The sequence below is a fragment of the Tupaia chinensis genome, unplaced genomic scaffold, assembly GCF_000334495.1.
Source record: "Tupaia chinensis unplaced genomic scaffold, TupChi_1.0 Scaffold000053_1, whole genome shotgun sequence".
In the NCBI taxonomy this organism is placed as follows: Eukaryota; Metazoa; Chordata; class Mammalia; order Scandentia; family Tupaiidae; genus Tupaia; species Tupaia belangeri.
This window is the reverse complement of record NW_006159511.1, coordinates 57,627-66,552: the sequence shown is the minus strand read 5'-3', so window position 1 is coordinate 66,552 and position 8,926 is coordinate 57,627. Positions and strand designations below refer to the sequence as shown.

At 41.0% G+C, this 8,926-nt stretch overlaps 1 pseudogene; it reads right to left on the bottom strand.

Moving 5' to 3' along the window:
- Nucleotides 1-2,389: 2,389 nt before the first annotated feature.
- LOC102472762 (cytochrome b-c1 complex subunit Rieske, mitochondrial pseudogene) lies at nt 2,390-6,087 on the bottom strand (annotated as a pseudogene).
- Between the last annotated feature and the right edge of the window lie 2,839 nt (nt 6,088-8,926).

Here is an 8,926-nt window from a genome sequence, read left to right as displayed (position 1 = left end):
GGCTATGAAGGAGAGACATTGTATGTCCCCACTTAATATATACCGAGTGTCTGCACTCTATGACTGAAACTGATTGACTAAAAAAATATACAAACACAAGAGATAGGTGTGAATGCCAGATGTGGGGTGTGTGGAAGAATGGGGCCTAGGGAAGGTCATTTGGAGGAGGGATACAGAGGCAGAGCATTGATGGGATGGGGAGGTGTGGTGTTATCTGTTAAAGATATTTTAATCAACAGGTCTGGGGAGAAATGTGCACATATCAAAATGGTCTTATTGTAAGTCAAACAATATAAATGAAAGTATATAGAAAAAAACAAATAATAAATAATGTGGAAAAAAATAAAAATATATAAAAAAAGAAATTAGTATAGAGGTAGAATTTAGGATATTTCAGGAGAGTAAGTTGAAGTTATCTTTCTCTGAATATTAATAAGAAAACTATTCACTTCTTTTGGAATAAACAACTATGATAAGCCATAGAAATATAAGGTTTACCACAAGGAAAACTTGGGTGAGTGTAGAGAAGAGATCTAGAATGACTCCTCATCCTTGGTAGGTAGAGAAGAGATCTAGAATGAATCCTCATCCTTGGTAACATTGTTGAGAGCCACAAGATGGGCCAACGAAGATCCTCATATGTTGAAATCTAGTTTCAGATGACTTTGGTGTTATCTGCAGCTGAAAGAATTCTCCCCATGTCATCAACACAGGCTTTTAATTAGGTATGACTTGGCATTACCTCAGGGATTTATCTGTGAAAATTACACAAAAGTGACATTTCTTTCAACATGATGACTATTTTGTGAAAGTGAATTGCTGGATCTTTGTTTTGTCACCAGATGCAAAGCAGTGTGTCCATTGCCCAGTTCAAGAGTACCCAAACGGTGAGAAAACCCACTGCCTCCCCAAGCCTGTGACCTTTCTGGCTTTTGAGGATGCTTTGGGAACAACCATGGCCTGCATAGCTTTGTGCTTCTTTGTCCTCACGACTGTTGTTTTGCTGGTCTTTGTGAAGCACAGAGACACTCCCATTGTCAAGGCCAACAACCAGGCTCTCAGCTTTATTCTGCTCATCTCCCTCCTGCTGTGCTTCCTCTGCTTCTTGCTGTTCACTGACCATCCTAACACCATCACCTATGTCCTCCAACAAGTTGCATTTGGCCTTGTGTTCACTGTGGCTGTTTCTACTGTTTTGGCCAAAACCATTACTATGGTTCTGGCATTCAAAGTCATGAAGCCTGGAAGAACAATGAGGTGCTTGCTACTCTCAGGGGCTTCAAACTCTGTCATTCCCATTTGTTCCCTGATCCAGATGATTATCTGTGGAATCTGGTTGGGAACTTCTTCCCCTTTTGTTGCCATGAACTCACACTCTGAGCCCAGAAACCTCATCATTGTGGGCAACAAGGGCTCAGTCACTGCCTTCTACTGTGTGCTGGGCTGCCTGGACTTCTGCCTGCTCTGGGGAGCTTCACTGTGGCTTTCCTGGCCAGGAACCTGCCTGACACATTCAATGAAGCCAAGTTCCTCACATTCAGCATGCTGGTGTTCTGCAGTGTCTGGGTCACATTTGTCCCCATCTACCACAGCACCAAAGGGAAGTTCATAGTGACTGTGGAGGTCTTTTCCATCTTGGATTCCAGTGCAGGGCTCCTAGGCTGCATCTTTGTGCCCAAGTGCTATATTATTCTCTTAAGACCTGATAAGAACTGCTGGAACACTTTAAAAAACAGAAGAAGTCTCAAATAAGCCTGTATCACAATTTTAGGATTTTGGATGAAAAACATACGATTTGTATATTCTCATATTATAAAGTAACTGAAAATGACTGACTTCTCAAATTAATTTTTTAAAACTATTATTGTATGCATCTAATCTTTGACAGTTACTAAACTTTCAATTATGAATGGTATTTTAGATTAATGACTATATTTTACATTGTGGGTACTGATTAATTGCTAATTTTTTAAAAAATTATTTACTGTGCTCACCTATAAAGGTTTTTACATCTGTATAGTCAGGAATAATTACTCCCATACCTGGCTACTTATTTGTATCTTCTTTCTTTTCTAGGAATGTCCATCTAAAGTTTAGTCAGTTTCTTTTCTTTTCTTTTTTTTGTACACCAGTCTGTAATTTTTAATTAGAACTAGTTATCAAACATTGCACCTTTTAAGTGTATGACTGAGCTTACCAATGTTTAACAGTGGCTTAGAAGTTTAATTCAACATTAAACTCAATTTAGTTCACATTAATGTTTGCAAATACATTATTAGTAATTCTTAAATATTTCAAATCAACCAACTTGAAATACATAAGGTTGGTTTTCAAATGACTCTACTGAAATGACAAGACTGAAAGAAGCCTATGTCTTAAGTCCAAGTCTCTAACCAACAATCACTATATAATCACTGGTGAACTCATATGAAGGAACTTCAAGGTTGAGAGGCACAGGCCCCTTCCTGATCCTTCCAGATGCATCATAGTGCGACCCATGACAAGGGCAGTAATAACCACCAAAATCTCCTGCATTTGCAATGGGTACACAACCAAGATGAGTGCAGACACCTATTAGGCTAACCCATTCAGGTTTCTTTACACGTTCTAAATCATGCTGTGGGTCCCTCAACTGGGACACTTCAATTGCAGCTTCGTTTTCAATTTCCTTCTTGGTTCTATGATGCACAAACAGGGGTTTGCCTCTCCATTTCAATGTAATGTTCTTCCCTTCTGGAATATCGGACAACTTGGACAACTTGATTTCAATCTTCGACATGGCCAACACATCAACAGAAGCACTCATGCTGGAAACAAACTGGGAGACAACATTCTTGGCAGCATATGCGACACCCACAGTAGTTGCTGCAGTTACCAAATAGGAAAAACCTTTTCTGGCTTCCTGCTCTCTTTTGAAGACTTTGTACCATCAAAACTTCAGTCCGGCGGGTAGTCAGAAAAGTCAGGCACTTCGATGTCTGTATGGGAATAACGAACAGAAGCAGGGCCATTGAGGCCCACGGAGGCTACCAAAGGTCAACCCGCGGCCTCTCCACTCAGTGACTCCGGGCACAGGAAGGGCCGCATCCTGTCCAGAACAGGCGGCTCTGGGGGGGGAGGCACCGCGGCCTGCACCAGGGGCTGCAGTGCGCCTGCCACCCCCCGTGATGAGGCCGACAAGACAAGCGCAAATGGGCCCGGGGGCGACCAACAACCAACTTTAGTCAGTTTCTTGATGTTAAAAATCTAGCTAGTGGTTACATTGTTTTTCTGCATAGTTTTTAAATCTCTTATTTATAATCATTCTAATTTTAATATCTTTTTTTCTGCTATCTTTTAGTGTACTTTATCCTCTTTTTGATGATGTCTTTCATCTTTTTTTCCACTTCAGAAATTGTATTTTATCTTACTCATAAGTTAACTTTACAACCTTGCTAAACATATTATCTAAATGTTGAGAATGTGTCTAGAGATGCTCATCAGAATTCATTAATTATATAAAGAGAACCTACAAAAGATATCCATAAAAATAAAGTTATTGTAGCTTCCAGTACTTAAAATCAGTTGTCTTCTAAACATGAAAACTTGTGGGGACAGGAAGTGGCATAGTGGTTGAGACTCTGGACTTCCATGTAGTTTGAGTCACTGATCTAGCATCTTGAAATTCACCCCAGGACAATGTGCATGTGTGCCTAAAATCCTGAGTTGAGAGTGGAGAAGGGATTGCAGTTTGACCATTCCCCATTGGGGGTGATTTATCAGGTTTTGTCTCCCTGTCACTCTATTTCTCTCTATTGAACACATTTATTTCTCTCTATTGAACACACATATTCCATACCCAAAATCTCGAAAATAAACAAACAAACAAAACAAAACAAAACAAGTTATGTAGTCGGGCCAGCAGTGGTAAAGTGGTGAAGGAGATAGACTTCCACATGATCTGCCATAGTTCAAAACCCAAATCTGGCTGCTTGAAAACCATGCCAGACATGTATATGTGTGTGCCTAAAATCTCAGGAAGGAACGAAGGAGAGGGATTGCAGCATGGCCATACTCCCTGTGCGATGATTTCTAATTTTCTATCTCACCATCTCTCTGCCAAGTGTACACATGCCCAATGGCAAAAATCTTTTTAAAAAGGAATGAATTGTATAGTTGCAAGATGATTCACCGCTGATTAACTGTTGAGCAGTTTCAAGAGAAAATTATACATTTAAAAATGCAGTCCAGCTGCAAATCCTACATTTATTTACTTACAATGTAATTATCATAACTTAATTTACTCTATTTTTAAAAGATTTTTGCTATGGATGCATGCACTCACCAGAGAGAGAGAGACAGAAAAATAGAAAGTGAAAAATCACCCTATATGGAGACAACCATGCCACAATCTTTTTCCTGCATTTTCCTCTCTGGATCTTGGGCTCACATGCACATGCACCTGATGTGAGGTTTAAGTCTCCAGGTTGCAGTTGACTACATGCAAGTCCAGTAACTCCATTTACTCCTTGGACTGAGTTCTGATAATATTAAATTATAAATTTAAAATATTAACGTATTTTAACTTTCCTATGTAGAATATCTTCTCTACTCTTTGGGAGAAAAAAATGGGAGAACTTGAGATGATATTCTCTATACGGAGAATGTTTTACTGCTTGATTATATTTCTTGACTTAACAGTTAAAATGTTAATTTATAAGAAGCAAACTATGTAGTTTTCAATTCATATTATGTAAAATATTACATTGGGGAAAATAGAGACTTAAAAACATATAGAAATAAAATTAGTTTTGTAGTTTTAGAGAACTTAATAAGAAGTCCTTATTTAAATCAGTAAACTTTGGTGTCTTAATACAGAATGGTTATCAGTATTACCTATGTAGATGACTATTAAGGGATGTAAAGTATTTTCAGAATCCTAGTGCATTTTCTTTTTCTTTTTATAGGGTTTTGTCTTAAGGCACCTGTGCTTGCCAAGAAGAGATAGAGAGAGTGAGACAGAGACAAAGAGAGGTAAAAAATTACCTCCCAGAGGGAGCGATCACAGCACAATCCCTTCTTTATTTTCTTACTGGAATCTTGGGCATGCACACAGACACCTGGTCTGAGTTTCAAGCCACTGGTCTTAACTCAAACTGCAGTCAGCCATGTGGGAGTCAAGCAACATAACTGCTACACCATCTGTTGATCCCCCCATCCAGGTCTTTATGTTTATATTTGCTGCCTTGAGATTGACGGTCCTCTCTTTAAAAGGATTTTTTTTCTATGTGCTTGCCCATCTCATTACCAAATCTAATATAACTCAGATTTCTGGCTTGAGTATGTTTGCATTTTTGTTCTTCAAGACGTGCATTCTCATGTCTTCTTGACTTTTCAAACATCTTAAAAAGACAAGAAAACCTATAAAGCAGAAATTTGATGATCAATCTGAGGGATGCTCATGGCAAGATCTATTTACTTCAAACCATTCTCCAAGGCAGCCTTATGTTACATGCACAGACAAGGCAGCTGTGCTATATCCCTGCTGCCATTCTTTAAGGCACATAGCGCATTCCCAGCACCTTCAATCAGTACATCCTCATCATAGTCATTCATGGCTTTGTTCAACATATCACAAGATGTACATTCATGTCATCTGAGGGTGCAAATTTTGCACTTATAGTGTACTTAAGTTCTCCAAACATGTGCAGCGGGTGGTGTGCTGGTAAGGACTGGATTACAGGCATGGCACACAGGGTCTCCTCTTGGCTGGCTGCCTCCTACCACTGCCATCCCTGGAGCTGCTGTGCATGTTGTCTTGTGAGTCCCACAGTCTATCGCTGCAGCTGGTGCTGAAGGAAGACTGCGCTGATGTCTCAACCAGAATGGGGTTGCATAGAGCCACTGAGGCACTGGACTGATGAGGCCCAGCACCTGAACCAGAAACCTGTCATCTCCCCATCCCTGCTCTCTTTGGCCCCTTATTTGTTCCTGAAAGGTAGATCTGAACCTGATTCCAAGAGTGCAGCCATTAGGAGCTGCTGGGCTACTCTGCTTGGTGCCCACTTTCCACACATCAAGGCAAGGCCCAAGCTCAGTACCCAGCATGCCTAGGGAGCAGAGAGAGAAGGCATATTCAAGGCTCTGCAGCTGCTCTCAGAGGCCCTCACACATCTAGGGCCAGTGCTAGCTCTCTGAAGGCACTGGATGCTGTAGGTGCTCTTATTCTCTGGGGGTGGTGGGCCAGTGTAGTATCCTGATTGGGAGCCAGAGACAAAGAAAGGCTAAAGAAAGAGGGCCCTGCAGCTGATGCCACGTGCTGGTGCTTGTGGGAGGAGACAACTCACGTGACTGTACAGTTCTTTCAGTTCTGGTGTCCAAAACTGCTGAGCTCTGAGACTCTGGACTCCACACTGTCTCCTCCAGGGGCCACTGCTAAAATTGCCATCCATGGAACCCCGAGGAGGTGTCTAATGGAGGAGTTTGTTTACCAAAAATTATTTTATTTGGGGGCCAAAAGATGGCATGGTGGTTGAGATTCTACAGAGGCCAACTGCAATTCCAGTACCTGGACTGGAGGCTTGCTTTCTCACTTTCCCACTCTCTCTGGCCAAATTAAAACTAATAATATTAAATAAAAATAATAATCATCATTACTTTTTAAAAATTTGACTGGAGAGAGACAAAAAGAGAGAGAGGGAAAAAAAAGAAGGTAGGAAAACACTTTTGAGACTTTCCAGACTTTAAAGTCCCACCAGATCTGAGACTCAGACCATAGACAGCTATGTGGGAGTCTAACACTGTTATCACAGCACTTGTAAGCCCAAGAAATCATGTTTCTTAAGTAACTAAAGATTTAAATATATCTCTAAGCAACATTTCTACAACAATCCAAAGATCTTGGTATGATCTGTTTCCAATTTTGTCTCAAGTATTTTAGTTAGTAATCCATCATATGGCATAGTAGTTAAGGTGTTGGACTCCCACATGGCCCACTGCAGTTAGAGTCCCAATGTTCTGGACCAGAAGGAGTGGAAATTAATTAGGTCACATGTGTGAATGTGTGTGTGTGTGTGTGTGTGTGTGTGTGTGTGTGTGTACCTCAAATCCCCACAGAAGAATGGAGTAGGAGGGATTACAGTATGATCACCCACCTGAGGGGTGATTTTTCACTTTCCCTATCACTGTCTCTCTGTCTCCCACCAGTACAGGTCCTATGTCAAAAACTTTTTAAAAAAGGTATTATTTAAGTAAAATTATGAATTATATATAAAGCTTATATATAATGCTTCAGTGCTGCCCCTCAATAATCCAAAACAAGAACTTATTATAAAGATTGAACAGTTAAAATAACAAGTCCAATTAGAAAAAGAACACCGTCCAGTTAATTTTACAATTGGAAGAATTAAAAACTCCCACAAATATAACCCTAAAAACAGCCCACTATAAACCGAAAGTAACTTATGAGACTTTTCCCGTTACAGAAGTTACCGACCAACAAGACAATGTTTGGAGGAGACATAATGTTTTTTATTTCAAACTTATAAAGGAACTTAAAACAGCTATTACCCAATTATGGTGCATTAGCCCCTTATACACTCACCTTATTGGAGACCATTACTGAAGGATGGCTTATGCCATCAGATTGGCAAACCTTGATGAGAGCTGTGCTCTCTGAAGAGGATTATTTACTTTGGAAATCAGAATACACAGAAGCCTGCAAGGATGTGGCCCGCCGTAACGCTCAGGCGCTTAACGGGTGGGCCTTAGACAGGCTACTTGTATTTATTCAATCCATGAAAACCAGCTACAATACAACCCTGGTTTATTTGCTCAAATCCATACAGCTGGCTTAAAAGCTTGGGAAAGGCTCCCTACAAAAGGCGACCTTGATACTTCCCTTACTAGCATCAGACAAGGCCCCAGAGAGCCTTTCTCAGAATTCACTAACCAACTGATTACAGCCACAGAAAGAATTTTTGGCAATTCCCAAGAAAACACACAAATTATTAAACAATTAGCATCCAAAAACGCAAATGCCGCCTGCCAGGCAGCGATTAGGCCACATAGAAAGAAAACCAATTTGTCCGGGTATATACGTCTTTGTTCGGATGTAGACTCTAAATCTTACAATCAGGGACTAGCCATGGTCACTGCCCTTCAAGGCGTCCCCGTCCAGCAGTTTCACTCTCACAACAATTGCTTCAACTGCAGACGACCCAGACATATGGACAAACAATGTCGGGTTAAGAGGTCTCTTGACACAAGGCCAAAACAAAAACTCCCCTTGTGCTCTAGATGCCTTAAGGGACTCCACCTCCCCCAAGAATGCCGATCAAAAACTAACATCCATGGTCAGCCCCTTCTATCTAATTTGGGAAACAGGAACAGGGGCCTGCCCCAGTCCCCCCAACCCAAACAAGCTTTGGGGGCTCTAGAGTTTGTTCCACCCAGCAACAACAACAATCCATTTCAGACCTCTCCAGAGCAACACCAGGAAGTGAAGGACTGGACCTCTGTTCCACTGCCCACACAGTACTAACACCAGAAATGTGTATTCACGTGCTATTTACTGGGGTCTTTGGCCTTCTGCCACCCAAAACCTTTGCTATACTCCTAGGGCACAGTAGTGCCACCATGGACGGACTTCAGGTCTTTCCTGGTGTAATAATAGACAATGATTTTAAAGGGGAGATTAAGATTATGGCCCCTTCTCCAAATTCAGTTACACCCATCCCTGCCTACAAATGCATAACTCAACTCCTGCTCCTTCCATTGCTCCCGACTCAAAACAATATCCAAATCTCCTCGCAGGGCAACAAAGGCTTTGGTTTTTCAGATGCCTATTGGGTACAACAAATTTCTCCAACTAAACCAATGCTTACCTTGTGTTTGGATGGAAAACAATATTCTGGACTAATAGACACTGGCGCGAATGGTACTACTA